The sequence below is a fragment of the Uloborus diversus genome, chromosome 5 (genome assembly GCF_026930045.1).
Source record: "Uloborus diversus isolate 005 chromosome 5, Udiv.v.3.1, whole genome shotgun sequence".
Taxonomy (NCBI): Eukaryota; Metazoa; Arthropoda; class Arachnida; order Araneae; family Uloboridae; genus Uloborus; species Uloborus diversus.
This window is the reverse complement of record NC_072735.1, coordinates 147,644,687-147,669,720: the sequence shown is the minus strand read 5'-3', so window position 1 is coordinate 147,669,720 and position 25,034 is coordinate 147,644,687.

Here is a 25,034-nt window from a genome sequence, read left to right as displayed (position 1 = left end):
TATAATGAAAAAATAAAAGCGGAAAAACGTGAGAACGAAAAAAAAGTACTAGCCTCTCTGAAACAAGTTCATTTATTGAAAGGAAAAGCTTTTTATAAAAAACTTAAGGAACGTCGTCCTGATTTATTGACCATTTCTTTCGACTGTCAAAAAAACCAAATGTTGCCTCGGCTCCCCGACCAGGCGTCATACTTCAGTAGGAAAATTCCAATGTACAATTTCACCATTGTTCAAGGAGATTCAAAAACTCCTCTCAACCCCAGCAACGTATTCATATACGTGTAGAATGAAACTGTTCTACCCAAAGGATCCAACGAAATCGCCTCAGCCGTTTTCCATCGCTTGGTTAACACAGATTTCACTGGAATTAAGAAATTGAGGTTAGTCGCGGACGGATGCGGCGGGCAAAATAAAAATTCAACAATAATAACGATGCTACACCACTGGCTGATAAAATTTGCCCCAGAAGACATTATTATTGAGTTGCTATTTCCAATGGTGGGACACTCTTTCCTCCCACCTGACAGAGTCTTCGGATTTATAGAACGTGACTTAAAAAAATTAGAAGTCATAGTGCGCCCTGAGGAGTTTGTCGATATTTTTAAAAATTATGGGACTGTAGAGCAACTTGGCTCTGATTGCCTTGTTTACGACTGGAAATCGGAGTGCAAAATTATAATGAAACCTCCGCAAAGCTGGCATTTTAAATTTGCACCCACGAAACGCTTTTTTCTTAAGAAATCTGGGAATCGGATATTAATAAAAGGAGAAGTAAATTATCAATCTGACTTGGGACAATATAAATCCATAACAAAAAAAAATCAGAAAGCAGAGAACATTCGCCTCAACATCATTCCAACTGGGAAACCCATTGCTCCTGCGAAAATTAATGATGTACATAATTTGCTGTCAAAGCATTTTGGGGACAATTGGAGGTCATTAAATACCCTTAAGTTTTACTCAGAACTGCGCCCACACCAGGATGATATTATTGAAGAAAATAACGAAGACTGTCACGAATTAATTATCGATCCAGATGAAGAAGTAAGGGGTTGAGTTTCATTTTAATCGTTCTTTATTATTCAAGTTTTTTATTTCCTTATCAATTTGCATTACTTCTGGGATTTTTTTTTTCGTTCTTGAATATTTTTTTCAGTTTGTAAAAGAGTTTATGAGGCAAAAGTATTGTATTAATTTTTTGAGATATATATTGTACTTAAATATATTTACTTTAATGTTTTCAGTTTATTTATTTTAATCGTTAACCTAATAGTTGAGTATCAAAAGTGGCCAAGTGACATATTGAGTTTCAAACCCGGCCAAGTGCAAATTACTTTTCTTAATTACCATTAGTTAATTTTATTATTTTTTAAATTAATCTTTCAGTTTGAATATACTAGGCTAGAAGTATAGATAGAACCACAATTGATACACCACAATTGATTGATATAGTTGTAATAAGTTTTTCGGCCCTCCTGAAAATTTTAAATCACTGCACTAGGCCGTTTTTGAAAATAGGCGACTCAACTAATCTTTATTAAAATGAACACTCTAAATATTTGCTATCATGTTCGCAGATCTCGAGCATAAATACGCCACCTTGTGGTGGTTTACGATATTAGCGAATGGGTTAAAACATTTCAATTTTAGGTAAAGATGTCTCATTGGACAGGTCATCATGATCTTCATTTTATTTCTTTCAGCAGCCATTAGCCAGACCAGAGACTGCAGCGCCTCATATAATTTCTTTCAACTGCAAATAAAAGTTTCAGCTCTAAAAATTTGCGCACAATTTCAATATGTGCCATTAAAATTAATCTTTCCAGTTTCAAAAGAAAAATTAACAAGAAAATGTTAAATTCCGAATAATCACCCAACTTGAGAATGGTTGTCAAATATTCACAAATCTCATTGGCAAGATTTTGGTCTTTCACCTCTAGTTGAACTTGATGCTTCAAAATAATGATACACTGATACTGCAAAAATATTTTGATCCTGAATTATTCAATATTTCTCAATCTTACTACCTTGAGAAATAGGGTACAAATCTAATAAACACTTTTCTACTGAACACGTTAAAACATTTTATGTCTGAAAGAAAAGCTTTACTATTACATAATGAATTACTTCATTTTTTAGCCTACTTTCCCAAGTCAGAAAAAGAAGAAAAAAGCATGAAAGAAGGCTTAGTGCATCTTAAAAATATCGCAAAAAACAAAAAAATGTCAAAAATAAATAAAATAATTAAATAAATGTTGAAAAATTAAAAATTGGAAAGTAGGGTATTGAGATGGGGAAAAATGTCTGTCGGTCTGTCTGTCTGTCCCCCCCCCCCTAATAACTTTTGAATAAATCGTCCGATTAGAACAAACTTTTTTTTGTTCGAAAGATCTCGGCGAGGACACCTCATTCCCATATTTCACTTTTTGATTTGAACTATTTTTTGTTCAATTTTGAACAGTTCAAAAAAACTTAACATTAGCGCCTACGGGGAAATTCAAGGCAATTCCGAACTGAGAGGCGAATTTGCTTCAAACAAACTTTGTAGGAAAAAGCGTTTGATGAAAAACTTGTATATAAAATATCTTTTTGATTTGAACAATTTTCCGTTCAATTTTGAACAGTTCAAATCCCTTAACATAAGCGCCTACGGGGAAACTGAAGGTCAATGTAGATTCCGTACTTGAAGGCGAATTTACTTCAAACAAATTTTGTTGGAAATAGCTCTTGACGCCAAACTCCAGACTTCGACTCCGAGAATTTAGGGGCACTTGACTCCGACTCCTGTGCCCGACAATTAATCGGACTCCGACTCCCCGACTTTGGCTTAGTAGCCTTGGCAAAAATTTATACACGGAGGACAAATGACTGACTCCGATTCTTAGATATTCGACTCCGACTCCTTTATCTCAAAATGAGATTGACTCCGACTCCGCAGCTATGGTTTTGACTGTGAAATAATTATTGTTGATTTGACTTGTTTTTATTTTTACGCTAAAGTTTTAATTTAGGTATTCAGTTTTCGCCGAATAAATTCGAAGTCATTTATGTTTCTACGTTTCTACATAAAGATATGCGCAGACGATTTTTTTTTTTTTTTTTTTTTTTGACAATGAAAATTATTTCTTTAAGTTGACATTTTATTGTTTTTATTTATTTTGGTAAGTGCATTGATTCATTTAAAAAATTGTTTTTGGCAACAGGGGAAAAAGAAACGATATTTTTATTATTTTGATATGATGTATTTATTTTAATGAGCTTATGAATTTTAATTATATTTTTTTCGTTTTGAAAGCTGTTAAAGATTTTTTTTTTTTTTTGGAAAAAAGTGTATTAGCTGCTTTGTTTAAAAATTGCTGCCTTTTTTTTACGCATCGATTTTTTTAGATGAGTGAGGAATATTTTATTCCTAGAAATCAGCTTAAAGTATTTTAAAAATATGTTTGAAAAAATTCGCGATTTTAGCTATTTTTGACTATATTGATCAGGTACTAGAAAGTAGTATGGGTATACGGGAAAGTAGGCTCGTCTAGTTCTAGACAGAACTTCTTGTTACTGAACCTAACCCTGACACTTTGTTCCTTTTGCTGAGAAGCAGGACAAGTTCCTCGCCTTAAATAATAAAAATAATAAATAGCTCACTTAGGATTATTTTATAAATATAGGGCTATTGGATAGTTTACTCCGCAAAACATAAAAAACATATAAAGACACAGCTATGGCAGCTTTCAGACATTTATATCCTTGAAGGGATTTATCACAGAAATACTATCTTAGTAGAAGATACTTACTTCTTTTTAGTTTCTATTTACTACCTTTAAAACATAATATGCCTGTCATTATTTTAAAAACCTCTGCGTTGAGACTTTGTTCGGTCCTTAAATGTTCCTAATGCTAGATAAATCATTTTAAAGACTTTTAAAAATGTTACATTATTCGAATATTCCACAATAGGGCTTATTTAAAAGAAAAAAAAATAAGATTCTTGTTTGGTGAAATGAAATAAATGAAGATTTTTTATAAAAGTAAAACAAGGAGTTTTTTTCTCTTTTATTGCGTGGGGTCAAAAATAATTCTTTCGTTAGCAACACTTTTTAAACTTTTACTCAGATTCTTTCATATTGGTATTTCTTTTAAAGGGATTTTAAATGAAAAACGTAGTACTGTCCAACCACGGATTGAATGGAATTGGCAAACGTCCAGTTAAGTCGAGTCTATCTGAATGAGGGTTAAAAGTAAAAATATGATGCACGTGTTCCGTTCATTTGAATGGGACTCTGCTTTATTTAGAGCCTAACATACATCTGCAAAAGCTGACATCCCTGAAAACTAGTAGTTGCGTCCGTTTCCGCCTGTAAACCGGATGTTTGCCTTTCTATACATTCCGTGGTCAAACAGTATTTATGTATTATTATTATTGTTCACAGTTATTTTATTTATTTTATGCATCTATTTGGTTTTTTATTTCATTTTTTTCTTTTAAAAATTAACACATTTAATTGATCTACAACATCCATTAGGGGAGGGTGGCTCAAAGCAGGTAGGTCGCCTAAACCGGGTAGACCTTCGTATGCCTCCGCATGATGTGTCAACGGCGATGCATACGTATGTCGTGTTTACCCGAACACTCCCGAGTTATAATCAGTCCTAGTAAAACAGCAGTGAAGCGGCATGGCGCAACTATGATTAAAATTAAAAAAATGATACATTTCTTTTTTTTAAAAAAAATTTAACTTGTGATTAATCAAAGAACGGCTTATTTTTTTGGTTGTCAATAATATTACGTTATTCTGACATTATCCAGCAACAAACTACAACGGTATTTCCGTTTTTTTAATCATTAATTTAAAGTTATAATTATTGCAATAAAAAACGTGCTTTTGGGCAAAGCGGGTATAGGATTTAATTATGTACTTATTTATAATTTCTTGATACATGTGCTGACTTAGATTTTCTTTTTCAATTGGAGAAGTATAACTTTAAAAAGTTTTTTTTATGATGGCAATTAATTAGTCTATTAATTTTATCAGTTATTTATTTATGTTTTATAAACAAATGCACTGACTTTTAATTGGATAAGTATAACATTTTTATACATAATTTTTATGATGGCTGGTAGCTAGTCAGCTGATTTAATCATTTATAACTTCATATTTGATTGGCAAATGTACCAAACTACAATTAGTTAAGTTTGCCGCTTTTGGGCCCCCTTGTAGGGCAAAGCGGGTTTTACAAGTGTTTGTAATGTTTGATAATAAATAAGTATTGGGTTTGAAATGATACAAAAATCACTTTTTATTTTGAAGTCCAAAAACCCTGCTAGGAAATACAACCGAAATTGTTGCGATGAATATCTAAAAACTACAATTTTCGAGCATTCTTCGAAAACCTACCCGCTTTGAGCCTCCCTCCCCTACATCCAACAAAGAAGTTGGATAATTTATAAAGTCCTTTGCTTTTGGTGCCCTGATTACACGTAACTCATTGCAAAATTTCAAGCAAAATTCTGGTATTATATTTATTTTTGCATAATCTAAGTACAAGAGCAAAAGTGAATAGTGCACTTGCAGATAGGCAGGCTTTTTTAATTGTTAATTAGCTCGAAAATGAAGCTATACACTTGTAAACTCTTACTTAGGAAATTGGATTAAGCAGAATATAAGCAAGAAAATTTGTTGTAAATGTTTAAAGATGAATGTATGCATTTATTTAAAAGTTTTAGATATTTTTAGAGTTTTAATTTCACCTAAAGAAGTGCAGGAGCCTTATAGTCCCGACAACTTATTTTTAAGCGAAAACAGTTTTCGTTTAAAACGTTGAAAGTTGCATACAATTGAAAAGAAGTGCAGAAACTCAACTCATGTGAGGTCCTCACATGACAGTTCATGTGAGAATAAGCTAATAGTGCAAATGGTTTCAATTTGTCTTACTATTTTTAGCAACTGATTTATACTTAGTTTATCAACCTTTCATAGTGTCAATTGGGGAATTTCATTGCATTAATAAAAAAGAAGTAAAAATGCTCTGATATTCACGAGATCACCAAACATAATTAGTGAACTTTACAAGAGCGAAAAGGAAAAAAAATGTTAATGAACGTAAAAAATACTTTTTTTTTTCATTTATCAAAAAATGATATTTATTCATTTTGCAATAAAGACACATAAAATTGTAATCATTGGACAAAATATAAAAACCTTTAAAGTAGTGACTCGTAAAATGTATGCTTTAAAAGCAGATAATATTGACTGTTTGCAAAGAAACAATACATTTCAAAGGATAAAAAGTAATGAAAATGTCTAAAACCACTTTAAATTGAAAAACGTAAGCAGATGTATCGAAATTCGATATGGAAGCGAGATGCTCAATTCGTTCCTGGAATATTTTCCGACATTCTAAATCATTTCGTTTTAAAACATCTTTACAATTGAATCATACTTCGCTTTTGAGTCTTCGACATTAAAAAGCTTCTATAGTATAAATTGTTTTAAAAGATATATGTAATATATATATGAGGCAGTGAAAAGCAAAGGGATGTAAATGGCAAAATTAAAAATTTGGAGATAACTAGTGCAAATGGGAGGTGGACCCTTCTTCTGTCTTGGGGTAAGAAATAGTACTAGTAGTCCTCGTAGGGTGCTGCTGTACACTGTACAGCATGAATTCAAAAAAAAAAATCAATGAAAGCCTACCTAGGACATTATCTTGTCTTACTCAAAACTTGAAAATGTTCACTTACATCCCTTCGCTTCTCACTCCCTCATTTAATTATATTTATCTTGTAAAAACAAGTATGACAGAAATAATCAATAGAGTTATGCAAGTTTTCTGTCAAATAACCTTTTTATTATGTACCTTTTTAATTCTGTAATCTTGTGCTTGAGACGTAGAAAAACAAGGCGGTGACTAATGTGGACTTTTTAAACCACTTAGCGAGTTTTTGTTCGTGTATGACAGGGTGGCGACAGATCAGGGAAAACAGGGAGATCAGGGAAAAGTCAGGGAACTTTATTAATCAGGGAAAAGTCAGGGAAATATCAGGGAATTTTGGAGAAATAACAAAAAATCAGGGAAAATTGATTTTATGAAGAAAAAAATTCTTTTTTGCTTTACAAAATTAAGTACTCTAATTCCCTACGCATTTTCCGCCAATTATCTGTTTAAAAAAAAGTAAAATAAATGACGTACGATTATACACTGCCGCATATTTGTGCATCTTTTTTACTAAACGTCAAAGTATTGAAATTTCCTTATACGCTTTCAATGCTACGTAATATAAACAACCACACAGTCAAAGAGGAAGCCTTCATTCCTTTGCCTTTATTCCATTGTCTCGAAGTAATTAGTGTACTGTAATCACGATTTCAAGAAGAAATCTTTGGTTTTTGAATTAAGACCTTAAAACCTTAAAAGTTATTATTTCTTCGCATTTTTAATTTAATTGCTAGAATTGAACTTTCAATTAATAAAACTTTGTTTTTTGCTGTTATACTATTTGTTGTCACCGCAGATTATAAAGGTTTTCTTTTCTTCAGACTTAAGGGATTCTTTAATTTTATAAAGAAGGTGTATTCTTCTTTTATATATTTTGAAATTAACTAATTCATTTTTTTTCTTGCATTTCAAAGTTGTTTGTTACAAAAGCAATCTAAGATTTTTTTTAGTTACATACTGAAATCATTTGAAATGGAGTTAACTTGTGTATTTAAGTAAATATCTTAATTTTTTATTGTTAAAATGCTGTATTCATTCATTAAAACCTATGTTCTTGATTAGAGAAAAGCTCCCTATGAATGGATGTCAAATGGTTTCATCTGTTTTGCATAAATATGTCAGTTATTGCTTGTTATTCTTGCAACAATTATTATACTGTTTGAAAACTTAGTTCAAAATAATTTCAATTACTTTTTAGTTCTATCATAAATACACATGTTTTTAAGAGTAATTTTAATAGTTTCTTAAAATTCTTATGCTAAGTAGTTTCTGGAAGTAAAGTATTTTTTTTTATAATTTTCTATAATCTTTCCATGTAGAAAAATTTAATATACTGTTTTGTTGGGGTTTTTTTCCCAAAAAAATTGACTTGATATGTTTTTTAAAACCATTTTATTAAAAACGTAGCATCTTTTTAAAATATCTTTAGTTCAACAACTTTGCACAACTTAAAACGTTTAAAATACTGCATTTTATACAAACATACAATGGATTTCAAGTAGAGCAAAGAAAGAAAACATTATCATTGGTAACGTAAATCAGGGAAATTTGGTGAACCTAATCAGGGAAAAGTAAGGGAACTTTTTTTCACAGTTCCTGTCGCCACCCTGTATGACCAACGTCCCCTTAATACTTAATGCCTATCGCTTTTAACATAGAGCAAAAGTGATCCCAAATCGAGGAAAGGAGGATAAGTAAATTTTAGTACGTCTGCCACTGCCACCTATCAGAAGGTATTAGAAAGTAATAGCGACAAACACAATTGCTTCTTAAATTAATTACTAAATTTAAATTTTTAAATTAACTAGTTAACAGTTTGATTTAAATTGCTTGGATCCATAGCCATGGCAGCGCCATCCTTGAATTGCCTCCAGGTGGCGTTGAAAGGTGTACCGGAAGTCAGCGCAGGCGTTTGACGGAATTACCCATTTCGAGGCAACTGTGTTAGGCATTTAGTTGTAACTGGGCGTTGCCGTCGATATGACACGGGTGAAAGTTACCGTCAAATTTGCACATACCTATGACTCACATGGACAACCTTGCATCTCGCTGTATTTTATTTCTAATGCATGTTTGAGATCCGTTTAAAGCTTGAATAAGGAGAGACGGCGGTTGAACTGAAAGCGAAAACGGACTGCTGTATTTTGTAACCGATAGAATCAGCGAGAATGCTCAATCAGGCAAGTCTCGTGTTCACACCGATCCTACCTATTATAAAATGAAATGTTCCGTTTCCGCTTCGAGTTCACGCACCATCTCTCCGCGGTCAAGCTTTAGTAAAAATAGATAGATTAGATTATGTTAAAACTTAATTACTATGAATGGTACCACTATGCAGCATTATTCTTATGTAAATCACGTCTTAGTCATAAGTTTGTTTAAAATTCCTCGTTATAAAGCGGTTATTCGGTAAGGTAATTTCTTCATTTTTATTGAATTTTAGCCATTTACATGTTTGTAAGTAAGACAATTTCATTAAATTTGACTTAAATACTTTAAAATTCATAATAAACATTTAAACAAATCGATTACATTTTGTATGAATTAAGCACGAATAAAGATAAACTTCTACACCATTCCCGTGAGGCCGAAATATGTGTGAAAAAATAGTAAAACAAACCCCTATAAATGAAGATCAGTTTTGATATCAAAAAAATATTTAACAAGAGCCCAGCTTGCTCTAAATGTTCATACTGTTGAGCTTTGTACCTCTCTAGCCACTCAGAAGAATGTTAATGATTAATTTATCCCTTCAACTCCAAATAAAAATAATGGCTATGAAACTGTCTAAAACGGTAAAAAAAGGGAGGCGCAGTTTGAAAAAAAAAATCTTATGGGGGGGGGGAGAACGGTGGTCATATTTGGATTCCAGAAGTCGTTTTACCTAAGAATTAGCACAAATGGTATCAAAAGCATTTTGAAGTTTTTTTGCCACGCAGTGTAGTTAATGTGAGGTTACTAAACTAAACTAGCTTTAAAATACGTAAATGATTTTGGGTATTGAGATCAAGTTTTGAAATTTATTTAAAACACTGAAATTCAAATCACAAGGGAACAAACTCCAAATCATTGTCTATATGCATCTAAAGTTTCCTCTAATATATGATTTGGGCATTTTAAACAATTTGTATCCACTCCTTAACTTTTTTTTTTACCAAACTGCGCGTGCGCGACGCAAAAGAGGGTAATGTGTTTATGAGTATATTTGTTTCTATGTGGCGTTGTACAGGCTAAACCCCTTGGTCGATTTTGATAAATCTTACGTCACTCGATTTGTCTTAACCTTGGGAGTGTCACTAAATACGTGACAATAATCAAAATTCACCATATCAAAAACCAGTTGCCATATTGTCAGCTCGGGATCGTGTCGCATGCTACCTGCGTGTTACACTACGTGCGACAAATGCAGGTAGCGTTTTCGCAGCTTAAATTTTTTGTTTACTAAGTCTTGGCCAATTTTGGTAATTCTTACGTCAATCGATTTGTCTCAACCTTGGGAGTGTCACTAAACACATGACAGTAGTCAAAAGTTCCATTTCAAAAACAAGTTGCCATTTTGTTAGTTTGGGATCGGAGCACGCTGGGTGTTATACACTGTGTCGCACGCTACCTGCGTGCGACAAAAGCAGGTAGTGCCCACCGCCTGAATTTCTTGTTTACTAAGTCTACCAATTGGGGTCTCAGTGGCCGAGCAGTCTAAGCGATTGCTTCTCCCACTTGAGGCGGTGGGTCAAGAAACCATTGCTCCGGATGTACTTTCCCCTATTTCTGATGTAAATTCTTTCATGTGTTCTTTATTACCCGACTGCACGTGCGCGACGCAAAGGAGGATAATGTGTTTATAAGCCTATGTTAAGTCTATGTATGTATATTTGTTCCTATGTGGCGTTTTGCAGGCTAAATGCCTTGACCAATTTTGGTAATTCTTACGTCAATTGATTTGTCTTAACCTTGGGAGTGTCACTAAACACATGACAGTAATCAAATTCACCATATCAACAACCAGTTGCCATATTTTGTCAGTTTGGGATTGGCTCACGTTGCGTGTTGCACACTGTGTCGCACGCTACCTGCGTGCGACAAATGCAAGTAGTTTTCGATGCCTTAATTTTCTTTTTACTAAGACTACTAATTGGGATTTCAGTGGCCCAGTGGTCTAAGCGATTGCTTCTCCCACTTGAGGCGGTGGGTCAAGACACCCTCGCTCCTGATGTACTTTCCCCTCTTTCTAAAGTAAATTCTTTCATTTGTTTTTTATATGTATGCTGTACTGTAATAAAAAATATATTATGCGTAACGAAGGCAAGCCACTCAGATTATAGTCCTCATCAATATAAACCCGTGCAATAAGCACCAAAAGAAAGAGATCTACTAAGTCGATTTTCATCTTTAACACGTTGCATTTATTTTTGTTGTGATTCAGGGGACTGAGTTTCGTGACATGTACCCTCTTGACTGGCTTTTTTATTTTTGGGAGAAAGTTTTGACTGACGAGTTTTCCGCGCTGTTAATATAGCTGTGGTTGACATTAGTTCGTGCATTTTTGCTAAAGGTCAAGCATATGTAGCTTTAAGGGGGTCCGGGACACAAAAATCCTCAAATTTTGAAATTTTTTTTTATAATTTGAAAAATTGCTCCGTTTTTTTCTGCTTAAGAGGACGTTTGAATCTTGTTTCCACCTTAAATAGAACGAAAGTTATAGTTATTTTTGTTGCATGCATCTAACGAATGTGTACATAACTTTAAAACTTTAAACGCGTTTTTCTCCATGATGCAATTTTTCCCGATTTCTTGCATTCAAACTCTTATAAGTCAGGAACCGATAGAGATAAAGTAATGAAACTTGGAGCATATCTTTTTCAAGCAATTTACTTTAATTTTTATTCGGCGAATTTGAAAAAAACGTTTACTGCAAAAGTTATGATTTTTTTAAAAAAAAGTATCTTCGAATTTTTCGAAATTTTTCTTCAAATATTTTTTATTTCTTATTGAATCAATATTTTTAAAATCGCCGAATAAAAATTAAAGCTTAGATATTTGTGCATACTTTTTTGAAAAAAAATTGAAAATTGACCAACAATATTTTGAGTTATAGCAATTTAAAGCAACCCCATTTTTTTGAAAAGAACTAATTAAAAACTATTAAAAAATTTTTTTTTTCATATTTATGTTATGATTTTGCTTATTAAATAAATGATGAATCAGTTCAAAAAATTTCAAAACTCTAAAGTACATAATAAAAAAATTTTCAAAATGTGTCCCGGACCCCCTTAAGCCAAGTAAGGTCCCTAGAGGGGACTAATAATCAGTAGTTTACACCACCGCAATTTACTTAATAATCCTCACGATATAAACTTTCTCAATAAAATGACAAGATTGCGAAATTTGCAATCTTATGATCATAATAACTACAAGCCAATGAAAATTAACTAAAAAGGGTAAAATAAAAAATAATTATTAAATAAAAACAAAAAACCCGACTGCGTAAGATCCAAAAAAAAAAATAAAAATAAAAGTAAAAAAATATAAGCCCAGTAGTTTAGAATTTTATTTAGTATTACCGAATAACTGCTCCATTGAAATAGTTTTATAATCGATACACAAATAAGACAAATCAAAAATTCAAAAGTAGAATAGAAGGATCAACATTCGGGGCCCATTCCCATTTTACGAGGTTTCTTGACTGGTCAAAAAGAAATGGGCCCCGACTGTTGATCCTTCTATTCTGCTTTTGAATTTATGATGTCTTACGTGTGTATCGATTATAAAACTACTTCAATGGAGTAGTTATTCAGTAATACTTTTTTTTTCTTTTTAGGGTTTTTTTTTTTTTTTTTTGGTTTTTACGCAGTCGGGTGTTTTGTTTTTATTTATTTATTTTTTTATTTCTTCTATTAAATAAAGATGCATATGTAGTCAAATTTTTCAACCGTAATTGGTGCCTCGCAAAAAATTGTAGTAGTTTACATGCATTACGTTTTGCTCTGCTCTTTTACCTAAAAGAAGTTTTTTTTTCTAGCATTGTGAACAATTTCTTTCATTTCTGGTAAAAAAAGTTCCAGAATCATAATTAAGTACACGTAATTACCTCAAATGTAGTGAGTTGCTAATCTTCAAATTGTCTACTCCACAAAAAAATGTTTTTAACTATTTGTTTTAGGTCTGTGGAAATCATCTTATTCGAAATTACAGTACAAAACTGTAAGTTAGGTTAGAAGCTGTCTAGCTTTATCATTAAAAAAACTTCATGAAGTGATCCTCCATTATTTAAACTAATGACTTCACTAAAAGTAAAGTATTTAAGAATGTTTCGAGCAACTCGAAAATGAAGCGCTTAAGCCTGTTGCTCTTGAACGGAAGTTTTGTACAATTTCGCTTTGTCTTTTCCATTCACTGAAAGAGAACTATGAATGAGTAGATAAGGCAGATCTGAATGTAACTATACATTGTCATGAGTAGCTGCTTATTTGTCATTGATACCAGATTAACGATTTATGGTTCGGTGATAATAGGTTGATTTATTTTTTTATTTATTTAACATGGTAGTTAACGTTTGAAAACGGAGTATAAATAAGGAGAATGTGAGAGAAATTGAAATCTTTAACATAACTTACATTTTTCAAAATTAACAAAATTGGAAATTTGTTTTGTAAATTACAGTATATAAAGCAATAACAAAGAATGTATGTGTATGTATGTTCCCTGTACAAATTCCCACGTAAAAACAAACGAAAACTTTTAGATTAATGCAGCTGGGTTATTATAATTATTTAAGATAAACAACTGGTGTTTAAGTAAAGTATATTGGAAAAAGTCATTTATTTTTATGTCAAGGACATAATGCTAAACATAAATAACAAACTACCCCATTAAACTATTTACTACCCAATTAAACTTATTAGTTAATCCTAATTAGCTAATAACATATTACCCCAAATCATCCTGTATTACACGTTTTCCTTAAAATCAGGATAAACGGCACCCCTAAAAATCTGATTATATTTGTGATAGGCTTAAAACTGAATTATTTTTGCTTAGATTAATGGAAACAATTTTTCCCAATGTTTCCAAGTTGTATTTTCAGATGAAATCTATGTTGCTTTAGAAAGTAATATAAAACAATTATAAAAGCCTATATTGCGGAAAAGCCCCTTTACGAAAGTTTTACTGCTATTATTTTATATCTTTAGTGTAAAAGAAAAATGTTTGCAGGCATTCTCCGCATGTTTAATTATTCACGTGAGAAAATCTCTAAATTTTAAGTACCCTCTAGTAAACAGTCATGAAATTGTTAATAACGTCGCTCAACTGGAAACTATTTATTGGAAGTTACGCGAAGCATGTGAGAAACGACGTTACATGCTAGGACATATAGTTGCTGAGAGTAACAGGGCGGTTTTAATTGAACTACTGAGAATACTTTCACTACAGTCAACCCACGCACAAGCGATTATTATCGTAAAATTTACTACTATTGTACACATTTGGCAACGTCCAGAATTAATTTACACTAGCATATTTGCATATGAATTATTTAATGATTTAGTACTTGCATATATATGTTAACGGTGCCTACCTAACAGTAAGAGTGTAAATATTTATTGCACATAAACTCAGTAACTTAAAATAATACATGTATTGATAATCGCTTTATGAGGAAATAATTATGGAAAAACTTTGCATCAATTAAAGCAAATGTTTTTAAATTGTTTTTCCTATTAACTAAAATATGGTTCCCGTTCATATCTGAAAACTGAAAAATTTTCGCTAATGTAAAACTTATTTTAACGCCTACAATCCTCATAAATACCAGTATAATAACGAATTCACTGATAGAGTAGCGCTCTGGCGTTATCAACATTGAAACTCGCGCCATAGCAGGGTAATTAAATATTATTGTTTGGTAATGTTTGACATGATAGGGAAATGATTTATTTTGACAAGGCTGAACTGGATCCGGTGACTTAACTGTTTTACTGGTAAGACTGTCGTTTTAGGAGAATGAAGAAAAGAAAAAGTGGTCAACAAGCCCCGTTATCTACTGGAGTTTAGGGGAAATGTACTGGAGTTAAGGTTACAATGTCAACTATCAAACTATCACCAAACTGGCGATGGCTTCCTTCAAATGTAGAAGCGATTTTCACTCGTCAGACCTTCACGGGCTATTATCTAGTTTATAATATTTCTTCAGCGCTTTTAAATGTCTCACATAGCACGATTAAATGTTTTTTTTTTTCTCGTTGAAGAATTACTTGTGATTTAACAGAAACTTTCTTTTTCAGGTAAGTCATCTCTTTTCTTCAGATGGACAATTTCATTGTAAGTACAGATAAATATTATATTTTAAGAGTAATTTAGAGGTAGTTTTTATTTACCTAAAATCTGCTTGCTAAATTTTATGTTCCATACTATTTTTATTTTTTTAATTTCGAAATAAGTTATTCTTAAAAATGCTCTTACGCTATGCCAAAATAATCATAGTGTCAACATGCTTGTCATCACATGTGTTATATATAGTCTATGTAGGAGTTTCAAAAAGTAAATTAACAAGAGCTCGGACCGGTTTGTAGATTATCTGTATGAATGAAAAATATGCTGACGATAATGAAGATGATCAGAGCTTCCTAAGAGTGCTTGTGGATGGAGACTGGGTGTCCACTGACAGGACAAAATGTCAGTCAGATAATGGCGGAAACATGTCCCACCAAACAAGAAATGGGATAAGGTTTTTCTCGTTGGAAGGTATTGTACCACCCTCCTTAAAGTCACGACCTCGCACCAAGTGACTTCCCTCTCTTTGAATAATTGAAGAAACACTTGGAGGTTCGGCATCGAAGAAATCATCGTGAAGAATGTGAAGGGAAACCACATCAAGATGGCTTGATGAACCACAGCATCAGTTCTGCTGACTTCCCAAGTGTTTCCTTTTTAAGTTGAAAAGAGATGGAAATCACTTGGTGCGAGGTCGGGACTGCAAGGAATATGGCCCAATATCTCCCAGAGCAAAAAACTTCTCACACTTTTTGTTTCATTGTCGGGACACGTTTCCTTCAACGCTGCCATCTTTTAAATTATATTTTGTCCTGTTAGTGGAAACCCAGCTCCATCCACCGGTACCTTTTTAATGATATGATCATCTTTGCTATCTTCAGTGTGATTTTTATTCATACAGAGAAGTTGCACACCCTTCAGAGCTCTTGCTGCCTCATTTTTTAAAAACCCCTCATAGCTGAAATTTGACAATTTGAATTTCGCTGCCAAGCTTTGTTGGAGCACTACGAAGTCAATGGCAAGCATGCAAGGCACGTTGGAATTCAATGTGCAGCCCCAACGCGCAATAGCACCATCGATATCAATTATTGGTGGTTTTAACAACGCATTGCAATTGCAGAACTATCAAGCTGTAGTTGTCCTGCTTAAGCAAGCGAATTACTAAATCACTGCACTGAAGCTGCTTTGGAATGAACGTGTGTTACATCCAAATCACTCTCATAGATTACAAATGTTTGTTGCAATAAAGAGTGAGTAATTCTCCAGGATATACAATAATCTACAAGCTTTTAAGCTAATGTTATCTGTAAACTTCTGGTGCAAATTAACTTTCAGCCTCTCCTTTTAAGTTTAAAATTCCATGCTGTATAATACTTGCATAAGACTAATTAATTGCCCTCATATCTAAACGATTTTCAAGTTATATACTAATCACGCAGTGTAACATTGTTCATAATGAAGTTAAGTCTATTGTTTTCTGAAAAGCGTAATTAAACATTTTATATCGCCCATTCGCCAGCCAGCGTAATAAATGACGTCCTAATTGCATTACCAATATTCTTTCTTTGTCTCCTTCCCAAGCAATTCCTTTCTCTTTAAAATGGCGTTTGTAAAAGTCTGACTAAATTCTTTATTGACTGCAAGGTCAGTTAAGCACATTCACGATGCTGAAATCATAAAAGGAAATCAGCTCTAAGTTTGTCCGAAGTAATCAGAAAACTAGGGCAAAATGATAGCTCATTTTTAAGTTGAAAACTTTCTGCGAACAGGAAAGCATTTAAACATCGCAGTTAAAATGGTATGAATCAACTAAGATAAGTATTCTCGAAGCATGTACCAAGAATGACGCAAGTTTTCAAAAATCAGAGTTAGTGTTCAATTTTGAAGTTTGAAATAGAAGGGGGGTTGGGGGGAAACTCCAAAAAAGGAAACGCCTATTCAGATTCGTTGATAATCATATATTTCTCAGATTTCTCCCGCAGTCGTAGCAGATTAGTGCAAAGTAACAAATGCATTTTCACCTTAGTTTGATGATGAAACGAATGCTTACGACGTTTTTCATCGTGAAAAATTTATTATTTGCATTTTAATCTATTTTAAAACATAGCATTTAGTTAAAGCTGTTATTTGTAATCTGTAGAAACATTATTGCAGAATTAAAGCTAAAAAAACACACAAATGTTTTGCTCTGAAGTTGATAACCTGTTCTTATTAATAACATAATCATCAGGAGTGGCATAGCACAACTAAAACCCTAGATTGTAACTTAAGTAGCGACACGTCCGCCATCTTGGGGCTAAACGCCGCTTTCTTTCATGTCTGTTATGGTGAAATAGCGTGATTTTTTTCTTGATTATGGATTCTTTTTCACTCTGTATTAATCCACAATTAAGAAGTAAAATAAGTTTCTTCATCATGACATACAAAGAAAGAAAGCGGCGTTTAGCCCCAAGATGGCGGAAGTGTTGCTAATTAAGCAATGATCTGGGGCTAAAAGCACAACCACTTAAAACAGTTAACTATTAGAATTCTTTGATACTGAGTCAATCTACTTGCTTTTATCTTCAAAAGAAGCAACCAGACGAATCAACATCCTAAAGTGTTTGAAGTTGCATCAGATTAGGACAGACAAACGTTTCCATTTTGTTAAATGGATAGACAGTCGAAAAGCTTTAATTTCTGTTTCTTAAAAGTTGCAATGCCAAACGTACACCTTATGATTAAAATTACACCAAAGTAGAAAGTTCCCTTATTTAAGTAGATTTGGCATAGCGTGTTTGAGAAACTGGTTGCAATTAATGTCCTACCTTCTAAACAAATCAATATACACTCCATTTTCTGTCAATCTGGGTTTTTTAAAGTGTAGTTAAATTTTTTTTGTAATGCCTCTGAAAAACTACTCCAGAGGTTCATATCAAACAATTGACCCTCTACAGGATAGCTATACTATCGGGGACGGTCTGAAATAAAAGACAAGCAGATTTGAGAAGAAAAAAATGGTTCTAAAATAAATTTGATAAAATATCTACTTAAAATATTAAGTTCGAGCTTTTCTTCATGATTTCAAAAAATACTATAGTTTTGGAAAATGTAGCCCAACACTGTCGTAATATTGTGATCAGCAGAGCTGCGTAGCCTTCCCAACGCTTCCAGTTTCGGCTGCCGAAACTAGAGGTAAAAAAAGAATGTTAGAGCAAAGAGACAGTGCATTTTAAGTCTGTTTTAGAGATGTCTTTCTTCAGAACTCTTATTATTGATATTAACAATTTTATTTCGATTGTAAATAGTTCATGATAAGTAAAAATGTTTATTACAAACGAACTTTATTGTTTCTGTTATTCATTTTTGTCTCTGTAAACAATAGCAGTGCTTGTCGCAACTAAACTGATACCAGTGCAGGACAAATAAAGCAAACGCTTTTCAAACATTAAAGGGACTTTTATAATATTTTATTTTTACTAGTACAGCACAATCCTTCATATTAATGAACACGTTACTTTTCCAAACATAATGAATGCACCGGGAAAAGTATTTCGGTTATTTTTCAAGACCATTTTCTACAAAGACGAATGCCAACTTTTCTTTACTTTGAATTAGTCTGCTGCACTTAATTGTATAACCACCGTAAAAATCACTAAATAACCTGTTTGCAAAATACACGCCGCATTGCTGTACAGTTTACTAATTACGAATCTTCCCCGTTTGTTTCAAATCCGGAACATGACGCCAAGTCTTTTGATCTTTGTCACAGAAGCAACCAACATCATCTCAATCTTCAGATAAACTGTGGTGCTCAATCTACTGAAACTAAGTGTGAGAGTCGAATTGCATATCTTCTTAATTAAAACCGAAGGAAACAAATTCATCTGCAAGAAAAAAATGCATAACTTTCAACTTGAGACTCACTGGATTTGCAATTAACTTAACTCAATATCCCTCATGATTAAATTTCCAGCGAGGAAAATTCAGTTGCAACTTAAATGAAGCTTTTAATGCGATTTCCCAACTCGGCAATTAAACAAGTGTAATGCTTTCAGCTTTGTGCGGACTCCCTTAGCTTCGGAATCTCTACCGAAAGCAGCAACCGAAGCAAAGATAAAATACTTAAATTGCAGTCAGATTTAATTACTCATTGTTACAGAGCTTTTAATGCAGATTCGTGGATGACAACGCTTTCTTTATTTTCGATGGAATTAAGCATATTTCTCCATTTAATCCCTTTGGAACTTTCAGGTTTTTTTTCGCTGTATGAGATGCATAATTATTACATATTCTAAATTATATATATATATATATATATATATATATATATATATATATATATAATTATATATATATATATATATATATATTCTCTTTAGAAGAATTTTTGCATAAAAAAGTATTACGTAACCTAAAACGTACGTTTAAAAGTTACGTAACCTAAACGTATACATAATAGATTCTTCTTAAAACACATTTTTTTAAGAAAAATTATTTCAGCGAGTATTTTTTCGGCAGTTGATAGAAATCCATGTACTTTGTAGAACGGAGCCTAATTAATTTTAGAAAAATTAAATTAGCGTCAAATCCTAAACGTATGCATAATAGATTATTCCTCAAACACATTTAAAATTAAAAAAATAAAGATTATTTAAGCGAATATTTTTGTGGCAATTAATAGAAATCTATGTATTTTGTAGAACTGAGTTGAAAAAGACTGCAATAATAATAATTAATAATAATAATAAACAGTGTAATTCCCAGCAATAAAAGTAACGTTTAAAAGTTCTGTAATATAAACTATATTGCATTGCTTAAGAATCACTGTAAATTTGACCTCGAAATATCGCAGTAGGATGTAGTTGTTGTTTTTTGATCATCACGTTGACGACCTATAACTTTTACAGAATTTATTTACATATTAATAGTAATATATTTGTATCTCTGCCTGATTTTTAATAATTTTTTAATATTATTTTGAATGAAATTTTGATGATTTAGTTTTCAATATTGCCGTGTTTATTGATCCAATTTCTCACTTATCATGCACTCAGCAATTCCTATGCTTTTTAAACTTGACAAAAAGGTGTACTATACTGTCTAGAATACATCATTTACATAGGAAATATTTTGTTCGCGAACTCTTCATAAATTTTAGTGCGGTATCGAAGGGAGATGAAACAAAAATAGTACTCGCAGTATTAATACGAGGGTCGTTCAATAACACTTAAAAACAAATTTTAACGAATTTTCTGTTCCTCAATGTATTTTGGATGTTTCTGATGGATTTCAAGGTGCTGAAAAGAATGTTTGCAAAAATGTTCTATCAGCCTCTAATTTTAGAAAATTTCGTGTATACGTTTTGGATTATATAGGTTATCTTATAGCAGTTATAAGTTTACTACATTTTCCTTTTAGCTGCATTTGATCCATAGACATATTTTTTGATTCATTACAGCAATAGAGTATGCAACAAGAGAGTAGAAACCGAATTCGATACGTTTTAAGTGTGGGTCTTTAAGCAGATGGCGCTATTCGTTCCATATCATTTCATTTTCACACAAGATCACGGTAGCTGAAGTTGTCTTCTGGCACGTGGAAATGCCCTGCCATCGGTTCAAATAGCCTATTTTTGGACATTGAAAGAATCTTATGAAAATATGAAGATATTGCTTCATGAAATCGGCTACTCACATCATAATTTCACCATATGTAATCTTTTTTAAAGTAATTGCCATTATCATTGGTCTGATACTCGATTATGCAAAATACAACTATGTTCTGTGCAAGTGGGACAACGAGGCAAAACATGAACCTTACATCAAAAATAAATGGTCAGAGCGCGAGCAATATATTGCACGTGAAAACAAAAATCCAAAACGTTCCTCTAATTGATAAAAAAAAAAAACATATATATCCTCCCACCTTCACACATAAAGTTGGGATTGATGAAAAAACAATTAAAACAATGGATAAAATGGTGCAGATTTCAATTTTTTCATGAACCGTTCCTATCACTCACAAGGAGGTTATTTTCACTGACCCACAAATTTGAAAGCTTATGAAGGACCAAAATTTTGAAGCTGGTTTAAGTGATTTAGGAAACACAGCATGGGTTGATTTTTAAAATGATGCGACACAATTCTTAGGAAATAATGGAAGTCCTAAATATGAAAAAGTGATTAAAGACTTGTTAAAAAGCTACAGAAAATTAAATGTTCAATGTCATTGGATTTTTTTTTTTTTTTTTTTTGAGCAATCACATTGTTTATTGTTCTCACTTGACCGTTTTCGGCGTCATATGATTTTGTTTTCCTCCCTCTGAAGCACCACCGTCTACCGGCTCCTCCCGATCCTGCTCCTCTAGCGAAAACCGTCTCCAGGTTACGTCCATATCCTACACACACACGCATACATACTCACATACACTCACATTCACACCATCTACACACACTCACACATATGCACACATACACACACCTATACACACACATGCACACACAACTACACACACTATCATGCCTACACACAGACACAAACACACACGCCTACCTGCACATACACATTCGTGATTGCGAAAAGCATAATTTGAATTCAAGATATCAAAATTCAAATTTTTTTTTTCGTAAGTAATGAAGTTACGGGCGACGAGCATGGAAAGCGCTTCCACCAGGATATTTCTGCAATTGAAGCGCGATAGCAAAGACAGATCCCTCCAAATATGCTCGGGATTACTGTTGGAATCTTTTTAGAGAAGTTAGTGATAAGGCGTATAAGAGAATATTCGTTGTTAAAGCATTTACAGCGACATAAAGTATGAAACTTAAGAATTTTTTTTTACAAATATCAATATTTTTTTCTTAAAAAATCTTTTATTCTTCTACAACTTTTTAAACAATATATATTTTTTGTGTTTTACATTAGTGTTAAGCTTTGTTATTGTTTATATAAATGACAAAAATATTATACATGTGTTGAATAAGTGTCATTAAACTGAGATTTTAAAGATTTTGGATTTTTTGAAAATCTGTGCGTGATGGAATATTTTTATTGTCATATTCTTTTTCAACACCCCCTAAAATATTAAAGTCATCACTTACTTATTGAAGAACAGAAACCTTGTTTACCAGTGTAATTAAAGAGATAAATAGTTGTGGGGAAAATTTGTTGGTGGTACAAGTTTTACGCATTTGGGATCTTAACTTGGTATCACTGGGATGAGATTTAATCGGCTGATTGATCAATATTGCTTTGTTTACAACCTCAAAATTAAGTTAAACGGTGTAGGATCTTCTTGAAAATTCCTTATTGGTTGAACAAGGGCAGGGGTGCCCATCCCCCCCCCAAGCTCAATGGCGCAAAATCCCTCCCAAAAATTTTCTCGCTTTCGAATTGGGTTAGACATAACAGGTTTTAGAGTGTGTAATTTCGAGTCAAATTCACGGGGGGGGGGGGGGAGTAGCGCTAACAAATACCATTTGAACTGAAATGTTGTTGGATTGTTGACCCGCCTTGCCTTCCCTGATTTGGACCTTGAGTAAACAAGTTTTGGGTACCCTTGAATTTTGCTACACCTTATTTTTATTTTATTTTTCAAACGTATGAATAATTACATGGGCTTTGGAGCAACTTTCTGGCTTTGGATGGAGTCATTACTAGATGTATACAATATAAACCATGAAACAGAAATTTATTGTCACATAGATAGGGTGTCCGGGGAGTTTCTCCCCGAAAAATTTTCGAAATTGTAATTTTAAAACCACAGTTTTACACAATCTCTGGTGATGTTAGGGTAATAAAAGATTTGGTGGCCCTTCTTCCCGGTAATTTTTCAATATTGAAACTTCAAAAGCGCAATTGTAAATAGTTTACCGTTGTGTTAAGGAGGGCTTTCCTTTGTTTTCAAAATTGTAGTTCTAAAAACGCAGTTTCACACTATCTGTGGTAATGTTGAGGAAAGAAGAGATCCTAGGGCTCGCCCCTGGAAAATTTTCAAAATTAAAGTCTTAAAAACGTTGTTGGGGGACAAGCAGTTTTCTGAAATTGAAGTTTTAAAATCGCAATTGTAGCCGACTTTTGTGCAGTGGTGGATCCAGCCGATTGTTTTGGGAGGGGTCATCCGAAATTTTTGAACAAACTCCCCAGGGCCGAATTTAGCTCCATGCTGCCCCTAGGCCAATTTGAAATCTGCCACCCCCTTCCTCCCTAAAAGAAGCAAAATATCCTTGACTAAAAAACCGTAAAAAAGTGTTCTCCAGATTCAAACTGTCAAACTTATGAAACATGATGGCGTTTCATATTCTGAGGCGCCCCGATGAATTCACCGATCACAGTGATCTCCCAAAAAAGTTTTTATTCGGCAAATTTTGATGACGATTCTGCAAATACCATGATTGAAAAACATTTGACTCTCATAAGATGTGTGAAAGTAAATTACAAGAAAAAATTGTCTCTGTGGAAAATGAAAGAATGCTAATATTTTACTTTCAAGAACAACAAATTTATTTAAAAAATGTGTCGTTAAAGCAAAGTTTGCCGCCTCTAAAAATTTTGCCGCCCTAGGCAGCTGCCTACTTTGCCTATTGGGAAATTGGGCCCTAATAACTCCCCAGAAATTTATTAAAATGAAGTTTTAAAGACTCAATTTTCGGGCTATCGAGACATTAGGTGAGGGGGTGGATTTAGGAATCTCCCTCGAAAATGCTTCAAAATTTAAATTTCCAAGTAAATTTTGAAAATCAGGAAACTAAAAACGCATTTTGTCTATTTTTGATGATGTACGCAGAAATGTCAGGTTTCATCCGCTGGCCCCAAAATACTTTTGAAAATAATGCTTAGAAACCAAAATATTCTGTTATTATACATTAAGAAGTTAGAAGAGGAGGGGTGCTCTTCTAGCTCTTCAGCTGTCCACCCTTAATTTTTTCAAATGCATGTTCGAATATGCAGAGAGAGAGAGAGAGAGAAGATTTGGCTTCTGTGGTTTAGCAGGGATAGTCATATTACTAGACCTAAGTACTAGCAATATGAATAATCGTAAGGATAACATTCAGTCTGAATTAGGGGGTGTCGGATGGCTACCTTCTTGCATCATTTCGTAATGAGAAGACATAAAAACGTAGTTTTAAAATATATTTTAAGTTTGGGAGGAATGGGAGAGGAGTTCCAGGATAGCCTCTGCCGATAATTTTTCCAAATTTAAGTTCCCAACACAATCGTACGTTATATTAAATTATGTGTACAGAAGAGGGGGTCCGGGGGCTCTCCCTCGGGAAATTTCAAGACTTATTTGAAAAACACAGTTTTAGACGATGTATGGTGATGTTAAGGGAGAAAGAGAGTAGGGGTCATAGTTCTATACTTTTTCAAAATGCAAACTTCAAGCACGCATTTCCAATTGTGAATTATTTCTGATTGTAACACTTAAAGGGAGGTCTGGGAGCTCTCCCCCGGGAAAAATCTAAAAATTGTAGTTCGAAAAATGCAGTTTCGGACGATCTATGGTGACATTAATAGGAAGAGATGTGCCCCCCCCCCTACGAAATTTTTTGTAATTTTGAAGTTTTAAAAAAGCGACCTTAGACTTTTTGTTAAAATTTAGTGCACCGCCAGTTTCTTGAAATCAAAGCTCCGAAAACGTAATTTAAGCCAGCCTTCGATGAAAGGAGGGGGGGGGGGAGTTTTGAAGGGACTCGCGACCAGAAATGTTTCGTAATTGAAGCACTAAAAGCGAGATTTAAGACATTTTTCGATGATGTTGGCGAGAGAGAGAGAAGCATTTTCTGGGGGGAAAAATTCGATCCGTAGAAACCACAGTTTTAGCAGATTTTTGTTAATGTTAATGGGTGGAGAGATTCGGAGTCCTCCCCTGGCAAATTTTCAAAATTGAAATTCAATTAAAGCAAATAATACTGTTAGAGGGGTAGAAGGTTTTGGAGATCTCTCCCCCGAAAAGTTTTCTAAATTGAAGCCTTAACAATGAAATTTTTGAGGATCTTCGGTAATATTTGGAGGACCACAGTTTCAAGACAACTTAGGGCGTTTTTTTTTTTAAATTAAAGTCCAAA